A 20,952-nucleotide genomic window follows, 5' to 3' on the forward strand; every position below is an offset into this window, starting at 1 on the left:
ATATATACATATATTATATTTATAATAATATATTATATATTTTATAATATTTATAATATATTATATATTATTTATTATTTAAAATATAATATTATACATATATTTATAAAATATATTATAAATATAAAAAACCAAAAAATCGAAGAACCAAACCAATCAAAAACCAAAACCGATGGACCGATTAACCGGTGTTTCCTATTCGATTTCAATTTAGAGAAATGGAAAAACCAATAATACTGGTTCAGTTTGCAAAAATTACCCATGGTTCAATTAACCTAACCGTAGACACCCGTAGAACTGAGTTTAACCCATCAGGCCATCAGACTCCCAAATTAGTTGGCAATTGGGCGTTTAGCATCATAGGTTAATTGTATGTATTTACACTGTATGTAAATATGTAAGAAATTAAGGTTCAGTTTGAAAGGAATATAAATGCAAATATGTAAAATGTAAAACATTATATTTTGTATGTATTTACATTGTACATATTTACATTTCTGTCAATCCAAGAGCCAACGGTGTAGAAGATGGAAAACTCATGGGTTCTGAAAGACTCAAGCACCAAGCAATTTCAGCCTAAGCCTTGCATATGACTACAACGAATCAAAAGGTGTGCCAAATATGTTTCATGATATTTCCACCTCGGATAAATATCCATCTGCCAAAGAATTGAATTGAAATCTCGCTGCCACTAAAAATAGAGAAGTGCCTAAATGTCTGTAAATTGAAAAATATTTGGTCTGAAATTCATGCATGATCCAAGCCAAAATAGTTTGAACTGAATGACAAAAAAAAATAATAAAGAATGCATTTTAGTATCTTGTGTATTATGACCGAACAGACATCTTGTATCAGCATGGATATTGTGTTTCCATAACAGCTCAACCATTGACAGTATATTACGTGCACAACGCCATAAAATAGCTTGATTGATGGAGATAAAAGCTTTTATGACCAAGGTGATTCTATTGCAAATCATGTAAAATAATAAAGCTGTATTTGGAAACAATGCAAATGGAGTTTAAATCTCAGTTTAGGGTAAATTTGTTTTGTGGTTCACTTTTGTCTACATTTGGCAATATTGTATTTATGTATTGACAAATTACAGGAAATATATTTTTTAATGCATATTCACATCGATAATGAGATGTAAAAGTACATCAATAAAAAAAGAATTAAATTTGCATTCAAGTGAAACTTTGATAAAAAAAAGGCATATGCTTTATTGGAATTCGTGTTTGCATCCATTATAGTTAAAGGTCTTTTCGGTAAAAAGGTAAATTTATCAGTGCAAAATTAACCCAATTTTGCAATTTATATAGACTGTTTTATACTGTACATATTTGCATTCACACTTATTTGCATCACTCCAAAATGAAGCCTAAAGGATGTGGAGGAACTAGGTAGGATTGCTTCAATTATCTTCAATGCAAATGAAACATTAAAGTTGCCATAAAGTGTTTTGCACCGAGCCAATGTATTTATTGTATCAATGGTAGGGGAGCATATTGAATTAATGACACAATCTCCAAATGTTGACACATTTCTAAACTCAGTTGCTTATAAGAGTGATTGAAAAACTCTATTACTCTTGGAGTTTCTGTCGATGCCAACTTTTGGTATATAAACTAGTGTGATAGGATATAAAAAATAAAAGGAGAAAATTACAATAGTACATCTGTGGTACTATACTTAGAGGGTTAATAGCCTTTTAACACTCCCCCTCAAGTTGGGACATAAATGTCAATCATGCCCAATTTGTCACATAAATCATGATGTCGCGAGTGGTGTAACCCTTTTATAAAGATGTTTGCAAGTTGATCTTCAGAACTAATATAAGGAGTACAAACTTCCCCTATGACGACATTTTCTCTAATAAAGTGTTTGTCGACTTTGATGTATTTAGTTCTATCATACAACACTGAATTAGCAACAATATTTATGGCCGCTTTATTATCACAAAATAGGGTCATAAGTATGACAACTAGAAAACCCAACTCACTCAACAAATTTTTTAGCCACATAATTTCAGCCACTCCCTGAGACATTGCCTGATATTCAGCTTCAACACTAGATTTAGCTACCACATCCTGCTTTTTGCTTGTCTAGGTAATTAGATTACCTCTTATAAAGGTACAATAGCCATTAGTTGACTTTTTGTCACTCAATGATCCTACCTAATCTACATCAGTATACACTTCAATGTTCAGATGCCCATGCTTTTAAAACAACAAGCCTGCACCTGGGAACTTCTTAAGATATATGATAACTCTTTTTGTTGCTTCTTTTTTTTTTTGTAAACTTTCTGCTACTTCAAGATGGATAGTCTCAGGGGCATGCATGAACTGGCTAAGAACACCCACTACATAAGCTATGTTTGGTCGAGTCATAAAAAGATATAACAAGTTTCCTTACAAGTCTCTGGAACTATTTCACATCCTTGATGAGCTCATCTTGATAGTTGCCTAGTTTGTGGTTATGATCAATAGGGGAATCAACTGGCTTCACTCCCAATTTTCCTATATCTTGGAGTAGATCTAGAACATACTTTCTTTGGGAAATGAAGATACCATTTTGTGAGTGGACCACTTCAATCCTAATAAAGTATCTTAGAGGACCTAGATCCTTCACTTCAATCTCATTTGTTGTTTTAGCCCACATAAAATTCCTTCTTATTTAAGGTTGCATAGACACTAGAAGTCGAGACATGACCATGATGTTTTCCTAATTCCATTTGTCATATTCAGCACTCCCAGAATTGGGTTCTTTGATTATCTCATTTATATAACATATATTTCCCCTTCCAGTGATGTACATCTTGATCCCTCTTAACCACTCTAAATAATTTAGGCCATCAAGAGGAATAACAACCATGGGAAATGATTGGTCCACACCCCCATTCATTCCATTTTGCATTGTGGAAATACTGGATGTAGCAAAATCTTCACCACTCATTATTACAGATTAAAAAACTCTTAAAATGGGCACAAAACCTTAAAAAAAAAGTTTAACACCAAGGGAGAAAGGGAACCCCTTTTTTTCTTCGAAAACACAACCCTTTTCTGTAAAACACAAGTGTTGTTATAGCACTAATAGTTCATCCCTTGACCTACAGAATCAAACACATGTGTTGTCACTGTGCATACAGGTCATCTCTTGACCTACGCATCAACAAAAATGTTGTTACAACAAGTATAGGTTACTTTCTAACCTTCAGTGCACCATAAAAGCTGTTGTTGCAACACACAAAAGGAAAGAAAGAGGTGTTGATCACCTCACATCCAACCAGCAGACCTAGTACAGGTTCTGCCCTGGCACACGACCATAAAAGAAAAATGTGAGAAGGAGAGAAGTTACTTTAGTGCGTGAAAAAACCTTAATCTTCAATCAATCGAATAGTAGATGTGGGCGACGGATCTAGAAATCTTGTGCGAAGGAAACTATTCACTCGACCTCTCCTTTCAGATCTGATAATCCCGCTTTGATACCATGTTATGTAGGAGAGAAGAAGAGAGAAGAAGAGAGAAGAGAGATTTGAGAGCCAAATGTATTATTGGCAGCGCTAGCTTTTGTATATATATTAGGGCGGCAGGATATAAAAAATAAAAGGAGAAAATTATAATAGTACCCCTATGATACTATACTTAGAGAATTAACAACCTTTTAACATTCCAATGCATATTCACATCGATGATGAGATGTAAAAGTACATCAATAAAAAAGAAGTAAATTTGCATTCAAGTGAACTTTTGATAAAAAAAGGCATATGCTTTATTGGAATTCGTGTTTGTATCCATTAAAGCTAAAAGTCTATTTGGTAAGAAGGTAAATTCATCGAAGCAAAACTAACCCAATTTTACAATTTATATGGACAGTTTTACACTCTACATATTTACATTCACATTTATTTGCATCATTCCCAAAGAAAGCCTAAATGATGTGAAGGAGCTAGGCATGATTGCTTCAATTATCGTCAATGCAAATGAAACTATAAAGTTGCCATGAAGTGTTTTGCACCAAGCCAATGTATAGTCTATTGTATCAATGGTAGGGGAACATATTGAATTAATGACACAATCTCCTGATGTTGTCACCTCTCTAAACTCAGTTGCTTATAAGAGTGATTGAAAAACTTTGCTACTCTTGGAGTTTCTGGAATCAGGTTTGCATATTCATGAAGAAAAGTATTAGACCCACACCACAGGTCATGAAAGAAATCAATTGACCATCCATCCCCAATTACCCATAGCGTACCGTGTTTAAGTATATCCTTCATAGAGTTCAGACTTTGCCATGTGTAAGAAACTCGTGTAGATGCATTATCTTGATATAAGCTTTTACCATGTAAAAACCTTGCTTTAGACTCACAAACAAAACTGTCGAATCAAAAAACGCCAGCCCATTTTAGCCAGCAAGGCTCTATTATGATATTCCGCTACCACTAAGCACGACCCTCCTAATTTGGACTATAATATATGCTCCCATTTAGAGAAGTGTATTCTTTTTTATCTTCCAAATCACCCCACCAGAAGTTTTAGAACATCAAGTTTATGGCAAAATTTTGTAGGCATGAGCTAAGAATGCATTTGATATAAAGGGACAACCTTCAAAATGGATTGATTAAAACAATCCTTCCCGCTTGAGATAATAGAAGGATCTTCCAATTTAAAAGGGGCACCTCTAAATACACATCACCTCGACACATGTGTCATACATGGGGTGTTATATTTTTGGATTTTGAAAGGAGGAAAGTTAGTCAATGGGAAGAATCCCATGTTTATTTTTCAGATTAATGTGGGGACCAAGGAAAGTTTATTTTATGGGTAAATGATCACATCTCCTAGGTGGGTAAATAACTTCCCCACCTAGGAGGAAAGTTGCTAACACTTGAATTGGACAAAAATGTCCTTTTTAATAATGGATTCTTATGACTAAAATGGTCATTACCTTATTTACTTGAGAAATAAAAGAACATGGATAAATGCACTTACTGGGTAAGTGTTTCCCAGGAAAAGCTTAACCTATTAATTGCATTTACCCAGATAAATAACTTACCAAAAAACGAACAAGGCCTCAATGCAGGAAATATTACCTCTAATTCAACATTCAGTATTACAACTGAAATAGATTGTAACTTTTTTAAAATTGATAAATTTTAGACAATCAATTTCGAGCACCTCCAAAGTTTTCAACCACAAAAAAAAAAGACAAAACAAAATAAGAAATAAGAAATAAGAAAATGATTTAATCTTACCCTTGTCCTCCCAAAATGAATGCCCCACAATACCCTCATTTTCTAATTTTGTAGTAAGCATGCAATATAAGACTTCGGTGCATAAAATATAAAGGTAAGGAGATAATGGACATCCATAATGAATCCGTCTGGAGAGTTGAAAATAATTTACAGGACAATCATTTACCAAGGCTGCCAATTTTGTCAATGAAATGTATTGGAATATAATGTCCCAAAATTTAGTAGGAAACCCCAAAGAAGAGAGAGCATGGACGTCTTTCTAAATTCTACTTTCAGTGTTTATACATGAATTGTTGTATTGAATTTTCGGGAGACTTAGGTGTTTCGGCACATGATACATTGATACTATGCATATTAATTTATTCAAAAAAATCATGCAATTGGAAATACAAAATACAAAAAGAGCTTCGACCAATCAATCCTCTTGAGGGATTTTGGTAAATACCACTTCATTGGTTATCACTTTTAGGATGCCAGTTGATTGGCTACAAGTTTTACCAATATGATGGTTGAACCCAATGTTTTACATAGAAGAGCATCCATTATACATCATTAGGACATCCAACGTTTAAAACAAAATTAGATTAGCCAAAGGCAATGGTTATTCAATAGGTTGTGGGATCAATGATATCATCCAATGTCAAATGTGGCCGGGAAGAAAAGTTAAATGGTTGTGGGTCTCATATATTTTATTACGGGAGTTTTATTGTTCAGTCCTCCCATAAACTTTAGTATAATTGGAAAAGTAACAGGAGGGGGGAATGAATCAAAATTCAAAGGGGTAGTAAATGATAGATGGAGTTACTGGTAAATAAAACTCAAAAACCTAATAAAAATCCCTGAATTGGACTAAAGTCTTGTTGGATTTTAATCTCATAAGAGATTAAATCCAATGGGTTTGATTGGTCAATTACATGAGAAATTGCACCTGCACACTTGGTTGAAAAATCAGTTTTTCTCTTACAAAAAAAAACCCAGTTTTGAACTTGTCCCACATTGGATAATTACAAGGTTTGTTTTCAGTATTTCAATAGGAGCTGATTTACACTCCTTAGAATTAGTAGAGGAGAGTATGGGGATTTGATACCGCGCAACGCGCGTGCGCGCATGTGTGTGGCGCAATGAGACGTTTTAGAGGCGCACTTTGCTCGCACCCGCGTGGCTCGCGATGGGCAGCTCTGGTTTTGGTACGTTGATCACCGTTGATGAGATCAATGGTCACGATTTGATCGGGTGTGATCAAGAGGCACAATTCAAAGTTAACAGTCACCAACTGTTAATAACTTTTTAAACAATCACAATGTTTGAAATTGTGACTGTTCAATGTGCCTTCTCTAAACCAGCACCTACCTTTTTCTTTATACCTCTTCACAAATTATTTAAGGAGCATGAATTAGACTCCAAAACACACAATTTCAAAATTCACTATCTCTCTCTCTCTCTCTCAGTCCGGTCTGCTACAGTCTCACATAAGGTTTCTTTGGAGACTCTTCAACTTTGCTGGTTGTAGATTCTTGCCCAAGGCTCTGTTGTATCCTGGAATGAATTTGCCTGTAACCCAACAGCAAACTTAGTAAAACTGAGTGGGGGCAAATAGCGTTCTAAAGACAGTGTCTTCAGACACGCCTCAGAGCTTCTCCTCCAAAGTTACAGTGACCCCATCTTCCCCAAGAAGTCTAAATTTCCCTGACATGGAGCACTATCACTAGTCTCATAGCCCTTGGAACAACTATTGCATTAAACTAATCTTTTTCTTAGTAAAAATACCCCTCTCTTGGGGGAACAACTATTTGAAACTTCATCCAACACCTTTATGGCTCTATGCACATGATTTTATGCAAGTGGTTGTATAAACTAGTGTTTTTGAACTGTCACTGACCTGGACAGTCGGGTCATTTGACATGGGAAACGTGTGGGCAGCCGGATCTGTTTTCACACTTAACTTATTCCTTGGCCAAAAAATCGTTGACTTAGTTAGTGACCTGTTGACTCGGGTGGCTGAACTGCCAACCCAAACAATGGTTTTGACCATTTATTTATTTATTTATTTATTTGGAATGGACCTTCTGTTTGAACCGAATGGACAAACCACTGACCTGAAAACTGATGGCCACAACAGTTCCAATTCTGAGTCATTTTTTTAAACATTGATACAAACATTTGTACTTATTTAACCAATCAAATAAATTTTTTCTGAATGTAAAGCCAAAACATCCATGTGACACATGGACATCAAGTACCCATTTCAAACACCACCTTAATCCTTTAAGCTATGTTTGGTATCATTAATGTTTCCACATAAAACATTTTTTGGTGATTAATACAAATTGGTGAGAGATGTGTATTGTTACATCACATGTGAGAGTTCAAATAGAATGATTAAACTTCACCCATGGAACAAAAAATGCCAATTTGTTGTTTTTAAAAATATTCTCTAACACATGCATTATAATATACGTCTATTTCAACCATAAATAATTTCAAATAACAATTATATGTCAATTTATATTAATTAACCCAAAACGTTTCAGGTAGAAACAGTAGCACCAAAAACAACCTCAAAATACCCATATATATAGTTTTTTTAATGAGCATAATCAGAACACGTAACCAGTTATTAGTTAATAATTTCACATTGTTTTGAAATTTTTTTCAGTTCATATTTTGCTGAGCAGTTAATTATGACATTTGTAACCGTGTAATGACAGGAGATTTAAATTGCAAACTATCAAAATTACACTCCGACTTGGGTCTCCCTTGCTGTGATCAAATTTTTGCATATTAAAGCCTCGGCAATGGATGAAAATAATAAGTTTATATAAATCGAAATAATTAAAAGTTTAGTGGAGATTATAACAATCTCTCAAGACCTGTCGTTTGGAATTGAACGAGCTAGGTTTTGGACTTGAGGATTGGTTTGTGGCCCATTTATTAGATGGGCTGGACCAGGAACTGACTTCATTGAAGACATCCTCAATTCTTTGTCAATTAAACATCCATTATGTGGCATCTTTATATCATCCCTGTACTGATCCACGGAAAAAATGAAACAACAGACAAATTCAAAGGGGGTGTTTGGAACTGTGGCCGTTTTTTCAAAAAAATGGTGCTATATCAGATTCATATTGGTGTTTCAATAAATACTTATGCATCTCATTGTTTGATTCAGCTGATTATTAAAAAAACAGGCATACCTCGAAAATCGGGACCCCACCGATGCATGAAATACCAAATTTGGCGTTTCATGCATTGATGAACCATTTTCCCCAATGGTTGACTGATGTGTATCCAATGCGGTGCTTACCTGTCAGTACATACATGAAAAGCGATGATGAAAATCGGGTTAACTTTGTCTGTTGGGACCCAACAGCATAGGTTGTTGAGATAGTTTATGGGCAGTTTACCTATTCAAGCCCATGCTTTGGTTTTTAGTAAAAATAAATTAATATGTAATTACTAATTTACCCATTCTCATAGTAATGTGGCATTCTCAGAAACTCTCTCAACAACATAAGCTATTGGCCCCCAACAGGTAAAATTTTTCCATGAAAATCACCTTACCAAATAGCATATTGTTGCTCACTGCCTATGTGGCAGAAGCGTTTTTTTTTTTTTTTTTTTATGAAAAACAGATCTTGAAAGCATGAACATTTTTTCTTGAAAAGCGGTCCCAAAAAATGCACACGCTTCCAAACACCATGAAAATCAACCATTTTATGTAGATTTATCGTAATTATAAGCTCCTCTCCACCTAGTCATTGTTTTAGTATTTGTAATCATTCAGCACTTACGTTTGATATTTATTTCATTATCAAACCCCATTTGGGCTATATTTGGAAAATAAGTATTTCTTCGAATATTTTTTTTTCAATTGCTTATTCTTAAAAATAAGCATTTATATATTTGTATTGAAGTATTTGACGAACTGCTATTTTCATAAATCCTTATTTTGTAAAAATGACATCAGTCACTTAAAATAAGCATTTGTGTAGAAAGTTCCAATTACTGAGTATTAGGTTGCTTGGGTGTTTGATCTGCAAAAACCAATGTTTTTTGAAATCTGGACAGGGAACTGCTCTGGGTCTGGTTCACGGGTCGAACGATTTGATTGTTCGGTCTAAACGGATGATCCATTCTGATAAAAAAAAATTAAAAACAAAAAAAACACCCCAAAACCATTCTTGGGCCGAACAGTTTGATGGTTCAATCACCCAAATCAGTGGTTCGTTGGTCAAATTAATGGCTTTTAGCCAAATAGCAGTTTTGGAGTAAAATGGATGACTGGTTCAAATATGAAAAACAAAAAAAAAAAATGGAGAAAATGGAATGAGAACAAACCTTAATAATTAAGCTCTCCTATACGTGAAATTATTATATGTTCTTTTTTTCTTTTTTATGCCTATTATATTTTTAAGTTGTTGCCTGTCAAAATTCTTAAACCTTCATAAGATAAAAAGTCACATTTCCCGTAAAGATAGAGAAAAAAAAAGTGAGGTGAATATTATTTTATGAATATAAGGTGGAAAATATTATCCCAAAAAAGAATGTAGGGTGGAAAAAATAAAGAACATCAGATATGTTTTGAGCTCCAATCCTCCAATTAATTTGTCACATGGAAAACATGACTAAGCCTCTCTACTCGTTTTCTTTTTTCGTTTTTCTTTACCATTTATTTTGCCACTTAAAAGGTTTAGGTGAACAGTCTACCATAGACATTTGGGCCGAGGCCATGAGCAGTCCTCATTCCTCAAGTCCCCGATAAATTGAGAATTGATTCTTTACTTTGTTACGATCCAGTTTGCAAGTCGTTTCATCTGGGTTTCGATCCACATGGAAATTCATATGAATGCAAATCTCCAGATAGGTTTGAATTGCATTTTGTTATAGAATTTGCTAAATTTGCTGAGAATAAAAAATAAAAGTTTATGATATACATTGATTGTATTTGTAATTTTTCCTTTTTTTGATAAGTGAAAGTTCATTAACTAACAAAAATACTACAAAAAAGAGGTTTGAATTCGAACCACACGGGCAGCGAATTCCACTAATAATTAACATCAGCATGGTTGTGTGGAAACGGATCTGACCAAACGATAGGACTGATTGATTCGGGAACTGGTCAGTTAACCGGTTCCATTTTACTCTAAAACTGCTTTTTGACCAAAACCCGTTGATTTGGTTAATGATTCATTGGCCCGAGTAGTTGAACTGTTAATCCAAATAATGATTTTTTGTTGTTCTTATTTTATTTTTTAAAATCAGAATATGCCATTCATTCAAATCGGATGGTCAGACTGTTCAACCCAGAAATTAGGGGTGTTCACATTAAATATCAAACTTACCAAACCGGCCCAGCTCAACCCGAGTTTGTCGGTTTCGGTTTGTAAGAAAAAATAAACCGACAACTCGGTTCAGTTTTGGTTTTCATATATGAAAACCGAAGCTAAATCAAACCGAATCGATCATATATTTTTCAGTAATTATTAATTAGTCCCTACCCTATATGTTAAGTGTTGATACATTTTATTTGTATTTTGTTTGAACTTAAAAAAAAAAGTGGTTATTTATTATAAAAACTAAAAACGTAAAACCAATACAAATATAATACAATGGTATAACATTTAATTAAATTTTGTATAAATTTAAATATATATTGACAAAAAAATAAGTTTTGCATAAAAAATATAATCGATTTAAAATATATATATATATATATTGGTTTTTCATAAAAACTAAAAAGAAATAAACCTAAATATAAATAGATATTTAGATACAGATATTTTAGTTTAAAATATATATATAAAAACCAACTAAACCGATAAACCGACCCAAACCAAACCTTCATGTTTGGATCGGTTTTACTTCAGGGTCAGTCGGTTTCGGTTTAGTCAATGAGTAAACCAACTAGGTCGAGTTGGTTGAAAAAAAAAATGAGTCAAACCGATCCAACCCGACTCGTGAAACACCGCTGATAGAAACTAGTCCCAAAATGGTTCCAATCCGGTTTTTAAAACCCTAAACATCACCAAACATTTTAGGAGCTAACATGTGCATTTCTCTAGTAAAACTTCTATAGCTTAATAAACAAATTTAACAATCCTAAAACACCCAACTAAAGAGAGATTTTACCAATCCTAAAACTTCCATTACGACATTACTTTTTTTTTTCTTCGGGGGAGGGGGGGTTAGAGCGGCATTACAACTAGGGGTGGCCATGAGCCGAGCTCGAGCCCAATTTACAGGCTCGTTTATTAATCTAGCTGAGCCCGAGCCTAATAGGGCTCGGCTTGTGAGGCTTGCGAGCCGAGAGAAATTAATATATATAATAAAATATTATAATTCTTAAATTTTTAAGTATCAAATAAATATTTTTTTTATAAAACATTTTTTCTCAAATTAAGCTTGAGCTCAAGGTTCTAGCTCGAATCGAGCTCGAGCCTTGTACTATTCGACTTGGCTCGGCTAGAATCAACTCGTATTACAACCATCTATAATCACTTACACAACATGGAACTCCATCCCTGGCCCTTCGCAAAAAGAAGTGACACATAAACTGCTCCAAATTTGGGTTCAATTGGGTCTTTAATCCTCCATAGTTGTTCCCCCGCCTCCACAAACTACTTTGAGTGAGAACATAGTGTTGTAATAAATAAGAAAGAGGTAGAGTGGAACTTATCAATAATTGCTTTCCAAACCGAAGTTGTAGTGATGTGATGTTGCAAAATCTCGAAACTTAGAATTGGAGGGAGAATGAGGGTTGAGTCGTGCCACTTGGTCATTCTCCCTAAAACCGCATTTGCCCCCTACGGTGCAGCTTGGTGATCGCAAATCAGTCGCCAAGATAAAACAGCCCACATGCTTCTGGTAGGCGTGCACTCGTTTACCAGACCTCCGTGAACCACAGCAAGATGATGCTCAGATTTCACAGAGATGAAAGAGAAGAAGAGACACAAGGAGGAAGAAGAGAGACACATGATGTGCCCTTTCAGACAGGAGCCTCTTCTTAATTGTGTGTTAACTGGGTCGGCCAACACTCTTCTTATAGAGTTATCTTAGACCTGAAGGGACACTGATGTGCCCTTTCAGACAGGAGCCTCTTCATAATAGTGTACCTGTTCGAAGAGGCACAAGGAGGAAGAAGAGACACAAAAAATAAAACGCTTTAATTTAAAATGAAATTGGAAATTAAAGACACATTTTAAATTAAAAATGTGTAATTCGGTTAAAACAAATGGTCCAGTGCATTATGCGTACACGTACACGTACATGTACATGCCGCACCTACACCCCCGACTCGGCTCGACACGCGTGTGCGAAAAGCACCCCCCTGCATGGAATATCTATAATGCTCTCCTCCTATGAATTCCTACCCATAGAGAGAGTAAAATTATAAATATGCTCAATTTCCTCTTCTTTTCTAAGCAATGTGTGACAAAAAATCTTCCCATGCATTCAAGGGTGGGAAGAGAAAAGACAAAAGACAAGAGAGAGAAGAGAGAGATTCTTGAAAATTTTAATCTCCCTACAACACATAGGTTGTATTTGGCTGTTTACATTTGGCCTTCAAATTAGAAAGCCCTTGTGGAAGCGCCTCCAAATGAAACTATATATATGGAAGGGCTTTTAGGTTTGTGTGCTATTTTTTCAAGCTGAAGAGCACTGGGATTCCCTGCAAACAAAAACTCTGCGCACATTCTATATGCACAGGAATTCGGTCTCACATTGAGAGTATCTCCCCATTAATTTAGCATATATGTGTGGAGATGTTCCCAATATGGTGGACTCTATTTGTATAGAATTTTTGCTTGGAAGAGATTTGGGTTCAGCCGAAAATGAAGGAAAAGGAAAAGCGGACTCTTATTACATCTATACTATTATAAAACAGATAATTGCTCTAGTTTTGGTACAAGTCCTAAAACTTATATTTGATAACATATTGTTAACGAATTGGGATTTACTCCTCCCAACTGATTTTCTACTCATTTTCTCTACCCTCAGTACATTACAGTCGCACATCTCACAACACAAGATGGCACAAGCAGAGTAGTGGGCAGGAAATCCGATTTGCCACCCCACAGCCCTTGCATTGTGCACTGAAAACATCAGTCCTTAAATAAAAGCATTCAAAAAAACTTTTTTCTCAGTGAAGGTAATATTGGAAGAAGCCGGCCCCAGTGGTTTACATATTTTATTATTCTATAGGTCTGTAAAAGGTAAATTACCTGGGGCCCAATGTTCTCGTATTTAAAGGGTTAGCCGGTTAGGACCCACCACTGAATAAAGTGGGTTATATCATAGACACTAGAGATCAGTTTGGTCAATATTCATTTTGAAGCTAGCTTTGAGGGCAAGTGGAGGTAATTTTCCTTTTTAAATTGAAGAGGTACAGACAATCACAAATGGTTCTGCAACAATTCTTGCAGAAAGAAGACCCGATACGATTCATAAGACAAAAGCATAGAAATGATCCAGCGATGCCATTTCCTTATTTTTCTCCTTTCCACAGACAATTAAATGCTATTATTTGTTATAGCTTAAAGTTGATCCATCCAAATAGATAGGCTACTGATTCTCTGAACGTGCATCCAATGGTAGGTTAATCATAGTGGTCCAGAATGGCCATTCCCGCCTGCAGCTCTACAGTACACAGTTTATACAAAGGGACTGTGCGCTACTGAAACAAAAGCTAACGCATCATTTCAGAGAAAAATAATCAAGAGATGATAAGAGTTGATGAAGATCATCATCAAGCTTCTAGTTCTAGAGCAAATTTCACTTTCGCATCCGATGATGCCAAACAATAATAAAGCTGGTAGTGTCTGTCTGTGGCCTGTAGTAAAACAAGTTGCGTAGTGTCTTTTTTAGTCTTTAATGGGGAACCTCTCCCTTAGTCGTGCTTTTTGGTCACATCGTTCATCAAAATAAAAAGGGAGAAAGATGTGGCACGATCTTTCCGTCCTTTTCTCTTTTCTTTAGTAAAGTAGCAGTAAAATGAGAATGGGTTTCTGAGAAGTCAGGGAGACGACTCGTACACCGTCGACAACAGTCTCAAAGGAAGGATCATCAATAATAAAACTATCTTGTCCCCAGTCCCCACCATACCCGAGTCTCTGTCCACACAACGTGGGGGCATCCGATTCTATGCATATTTTCGTGCATGACTTCATGCCATGCCCTCAAATCGCCCTTATTTTCTCCGGTAAACAACAATTTGAACCCCTCGACATTGAAGGAACGCAGCCGTGAAAAGCAAGGGAGAGAATTAAAAAAGCAAGGGAGGATATAAATGTTAGGGTTTAGGCCTGTTTAACATGCAATTGAGCAGCAGTACGGCGGTGATAGGGGCGGCGCCCTCCAACCTTGACTAAGAGTCCCTCGCACTCGCAGTAGTAGTAAGAAGACAAAATTGCCCAATGCCTCGTTTCTAGTCATGTGGAATTTGTAGACCCAAAGTACTGTTGGGATAGTATCAATTCGGAATTAGTGTTGATTCACAGGCAGGCATTTGTGCATAGAATGTGAATTGTTGATATTTTAAATATTTATAATTTTATAATAAAAATCAGAAATATACATTGGGCCTATCCATACTTTTGTTTCATTTTTTATAGAAATTTAGGCCCGTGGGGAAGCTGATCTCTTAGCATGTTTTAGCCATATATTGAGAGCATTATTAATCATGGAAGATGTTCGCAACACACGATGGAATGTAACAGTGAGGAGAGTTCTATGATAGCAGATCCCAATTAGTACTATGTACAGTAGAGGCTCTGGGTTGTAGACTTGTAGGCTGTGTTTGATTTGGATGAATAAATTCAAATTGCACAATTTAGTCAACGGGAGGGGTCAGAACGTTATTAGAATAACGAATGAATGAATGAGAGAATGATGAACGAATGAATAAACGAAGGAACTATAGAGAGTTATAAAATGCAATGGTAGCTGACTCAACATCCCTCCAACTACGGATGCATAACTATAGGCTCTTCATTGTAAGATCATCGGAACTCACATACATTCTGCATAAAGAAAATAGCAGTAGGACATGAAAAAATAAGTATTATGATATAAAGCATTTATAATAAACTTGGGTGTTTTTTTTACTATTAAATATGTACGTTTTTTGTATGTGGTAATTTCAGATGATGATAATGATAGTAATAATGTATCTAAAAATTTTTATAAATATATTTTTATTTTTTTTTTTATATGCTTTTTATTTTTTATTATTAATCGGATTCATATTGTAAAATCTAAATTTGATTGCATAAACACATCATCTAAATATGTGATAATTAGATTGGATTGTTAAGTTTCAAGTATCATTGATAGATCTACTTACTTGATTAGATTCTTTTTTTTATAATATTTTATCTTTTTTGTGTTTTTTCTGTTCATTTATCAAAAAAATGTAAAATTTAAATAGAGGGAATTGAATGAGGTGAAAAGTAGTAGTTCAATTTATAATTTAAACCTTACAATTAAGTAGAGACTAAATTAAAAAATGAGTATTTTAGTTAAAAAAAGTTCCACAATCTTATTTATATTTTGAATAGCAATGTAAATATAGAATTATAAATGTGTTTAATTTTTCTATATTTTTTATATATTTGTGTAAAAATAATTCCGATATGTCACACTTACTTTTTTCTTTAATATGATAAATAATTAATATTATACACATGCTTAAATGTTTTTTGCAACATTTATGTATATTTTTTTCATTTTTGTATTTTTATATTTTATTACTTTTGATCTTTTCCAAATAGTAAGAGAATTTAATTTTTGCTCAATTATAAAGTATGTATTTCATTCTGATTATCAATAAAAATAATTATTTTTATTACACTTTTTTTAATTTGATTAATAACAGTATCATAAATGTGTCTAATTTTTTCTACATTTTTTATTTGTATATATTTATCTCTATTTAAAATTTTCTACCTAACTATGACTTCATAGGTTTATCAATTTTATTTGAACGGTTGAATTGCTTATCCATTACTTGCATAAAGAATGTTTTTGTTTTTTAGCCTGTTTTAAAATATATGGGTTTATATTGTTAAAAATATTAGCATAGATCTATTTAGTGCCATTTATTATTGAAAAATAACTTAAATATATGATTTAATAAGAGAAAATGAGAGTAAATACCTTTAAATATAAGACTTGATGAAAGAGGATTAAATGAGGTGGAAAGTAATAATTGAAGTTACATTGTCAACGCTTACAATTATAGATGTAATAAATAGACAAATATGATCATTTTAGTAGCCATCAAAAGTTGGCATTAAAGCTGTAATAAAATGACTTTCATACCCCTTAACAAATAAAGTAATAGAGGGTAATTTATCAAAAAGAACTTTCACTGCACTTTTATATATAGTATAGATCTTTTTTTTTTGTTTATTTAATAGAAAAATGTAAGATTTAAATAAAAGAATTTGAATGAGGTGAAAAATATTAGTTTAATTTACCATTATGGCCAAGGAATTGGTGAAGTCACCGATTTTGTTTTGGCCCTAAACCACTGTTTTACACAAAAAAAAAGTGTTGAAATGGTTAGGGAATTGTTGATCAGGACAGTTTAACTATTAAAATGTTCGACCCAGTTAACGGTTCTTGGGTTGCTTTCAAACTAATTCCAACTTTCATATTCCAAAATCTTGTTCGATTATTCCCCATGGCCAAAATTAGTTAGGATTTTTAGCTTTTCCATTTTGATCTTGAGTTTTCTCGTTCTTGTGATTCTTTTTAAGTTATAACAAAAAAAAAAATGTAGCTCCAATGATGAAGTTGAAAAATTGGTGCAAGAGATGAGAGATCAAACACCGATCTTATATTAAAATATGAGATACACCAATGAATCAAATGATGTGGGTTTGGGGAATATTTAGAGAGATGAAAGAGATGTAAGAAGAGGGTAAACGGTGTTGTAGCAATGGTTGAACCATTGACTCGAAAACTGTAAGTCAAAGTGGTTCCGATTTTTTGGTTGGTTTTTAAAACATTGATTTTAGCCAAAACAAAGTTTCACAATTTTATTTATATTTTTAATAGTAGTGTAAATATAGGATTATAGGTGTGCTCAATTTTTACTATATATATGTTTATATTTTTGTGTAAAAATAATTTCGATATGTCATATTTTATTTTTGTTTAATATGATAATTAATTAATATTATACATGTGCCTTAATTTTTTTTGCAATATTTATGTATTTTTATATTTTATTACATTAAATGTTGATAAATTTGACCCAAACGTTGAACTATTGATATTTGCCAAATAGTAAAAGAATTTCATTTTTGGTCAGTTCTAAAGTATGTATTTCATTTTCATTATCAATAAAATAATTATTTTTATTACACTTTTTTTAATTTGATTAATAAAAGTTTCATAAATATGTCTATTTTTTTTCTATATTTTTGTAATTTTATATATTTATTTATATTTTAAAATTTTAATACCTAAATATGACTTTATAGGTTTATCAATTTGATTCTAATGGCTGAATTGCTTAGTTATCACTTGGATAAAGAATGTTTTTTTATTTTTTTTTTGCTAGTTTTAAAATATATGAGTTTATATTGTTAAAAATACTAACATAGATCTAATTAGTACCATTTATCGATGAAAAATAACTTAAATATAGGATTTAATAAGAGAAAATGAGAGTTAATACCTTTAAGTATAAGACCTAATGGGAGTGGATTAAATAAGGTAGAAAGTAATAAGTGAAGTTATATTTTCAACCATTAAAGTTGGCATTAAAGCTACAATAAAATGACTTTTATACTATTTCTCAAATAAAGAAACAATTTTAGCCCAAGAAAATGTTTACACTACATTCACACTTTTATATATAGTATAGATATAGATGTATTACACATTCAAGGGGATTAAATGGGTGGGGGGATAGAGCAAGATGCATACAACCACCAGTCTTACTATGGAGAGCAAGGTTTTTAAAACTAGATCGGACAGGAACCGTTATGGGACCGATTCCTGGGTTGAATGGTTTGACCATCCAATCCAAATGGATGGACTGTTATGACAACAAAATTAAAAATAATAAGAAAACAAAAAAGCAGTTTTGGGGTGAATTGGTTGTTTGAGTTGACAATTCGATGGTTCGACCACCGGGGTAGTGTTTTACTGACCAAATCAACATTTTTTGGTCAAAAAACGGTTTTGGGGTGAAACAGAACCAGTCAGGTCCCAATTCCCATTTTTCCGATCCAACCGTCTGGTCTGATTAGGTTTTGAAAATGAACTTGTTGTTAGATAGATTTCAACCCATGCCTCTAAGAGCCTAAGAGGGATATCGGTATTTTTAAATCGTTTATTTGCGATACATATTTATGTTTGCATTTCTTTTTCTAAAACCACCCATTATATAGCCCGAACCACCAAAAACAATCCATGATGACTCCTTTTAACTATTGTAGCACCAACAAAGGTTCCATTAGTAGCTTCATCAATGTTGAATTTGAGATGGTGCATGGCTTAATAGTCACAACCAATGGATAGTAGTCCCACTTACATCATGGAGATTTAGATGAACAGGGGAAGCATGGGACCATGGGAATTATGAAGAGGGTTGCATGTCCTAGAAATGGCATTGATTTGAGCATGAATAACATTGGCCACCCCATAAAGATTAAAAGGAGTATTATATATGGCAAGTTTTCACTTGAATATATTTTGGCAGTGGGAGTGGGATACACAATACGGTAGCCAAACCTCCTATCTTAGGATGGACTCAATCCTTCGTTACAACCGGCTAGAGACCTTTATAGGGTATAGGGGTGGATTTGAGCCGAGCCGAATAGTACGAGTTTCGAGCTTGGCTCGCCAAAGTACTACAAGGAGCTTGAGCTCAGTTCGAGTTAGAACCTTGAGTTCAAGCTTGGCTTGAGTCAAAAATTTGTAAGCTCCACCTCGGTTCGATTTGAGCTCAATTTGAAAAAAATGTTTTATAAAAATAAAAAATTATATATAAAAATACTTTTTATTTGATATTTAAAAAATTAAGAATTATAATATTTTTATTATATGTATTTTTTTATACAATATATATATATATATATATATATATATATATTTGAGCTCAGCTCGCAAGTCTCACGAGCCAATCTTTTCACGAGCTAAGCTCGGCTCATGGCCGTCCCTAATAGGGTGTAAATGAGTTGAGTCAACTTCTGAACTACTTGGGCTTAGCTTCAACTTGTTAAATATTCGAATTTGGCCAGATGAAGATTATCGAGTTAAGTTGAGTAATTAGTAAAACCAAGTTCGAGCTTCGTAATATCTCACTTAGTAGCTCATGAGCCTAATCAAGCTTCTAATAAAATATGTATATTTATTTATAATATAAATAAATATTATTTTTTATATTAATATTATAAATAACTTTATAATCAAGTTTAAATTGGATTGATCCAAGCTGAGCTTGAATAATTCATGAGTATCGACTATAGTCAATTTCAAATATGAAACTCAAAACTCGACCCTATAATAGAATTTCAAACTTCAATTTTTTGAATCAAACTTGAGACAAACCATCCAAAACTCAACTTGATTCATTTGGATTACACCCATAAACTTTTTTTTGATATCCTATAAAGGGACACAATGGGAATAACTCATCCCCCAAACCAAATGCAAGTGGGATTATATCACAGTCCCCACTACGACATAGGAGACCTTACCAACTAGCTAGTTGACACCTTGTTAACCCATAAGCCTCTAAAAGTAAGCTACCTACCACTTAGAGGTTGCTTGGGACCATTACATTTCATGACCTTTCCTTTGCTATTGATGTGTCATGCGTGCCACATCAGCAAATAAACGGAATCGGTAAAAAAATGGTAATTAGTAGTCCTGTATTTTAAGAAAACGCTTTTATAATTATTAGCTTTGGGATTTGGGAAAGGAAGGGTTTCTTGAAATACTAAATTTTAGTTTCTTGAATTGCCTTAGTGATTCTCGATCACTGTTGTGACATAGCATATTGTAATTTGAAAAAGCTAACCACTTTTTGAGATGCCAAATAATTGTCATTATAAATTGGGGCCACTTATAAAACGGAAAGATTGTGAAACACATTTCAACGGTCCCAAACAACCACTTAGATATCCATATATTTGCCTTGGCATGTCATAAAAGTTTAATCGAAATAAGGAATATTTGTTTCGTAAACGGAGATAATATTGCAACTTAGCACAAAAAAAATATAATAATTGACGCTAATTGCCCAAAAATAATAATAAAAGAGGCAAAGCAAAGGAGGTATCTTTAATAGAAAATTCTCAAAATTAAAAGCATACCCTTGCAAAAAAGTAGTGGCAATTGTGTAAAATGGCTCCTATTTTGTGTTCCTTATGCCCCAACTCCGAGACGATATTCTAGCAACAAGAGGACCAGAAAAGGTCTTGAGTCTTTGTCTCACCCAAAATTATTACCTTTGGCTAAGCGGTCGTTGAAGCGTAGTTTTAGGTGTCGAATCCATAGAGAAGCTGATTAAACCAATAAAATGAATTATCGCTAAGAGTGAATAACCTATAAAAAATGATTTTCTAAAAATAAAAAGAAGATAAAAAATATTTGAATAAAAGTAACGATGATTAAAGGATGAAAAAAGTAGTTTGTGATGAACAGGCTTCGAGATTCACTTGATCGATTTGCTTAAATGG

Source organism: Nelumbo lutea, chromosome 3 (assembly GCF_056320005.1).
Source record: "Nelumbo lutea isolate HS-2025 chromosome 3, American lotus-T2T, whole genome shotgun sequence".
Classification (NCBI taxonomy): domain Eukaryota; kingdom Viridiplantae; phylum Streptophyta; class Magnoliopsida; order Proteales; family Nelumbonaceae; genus Nelumbo; species Nelumbo lutea.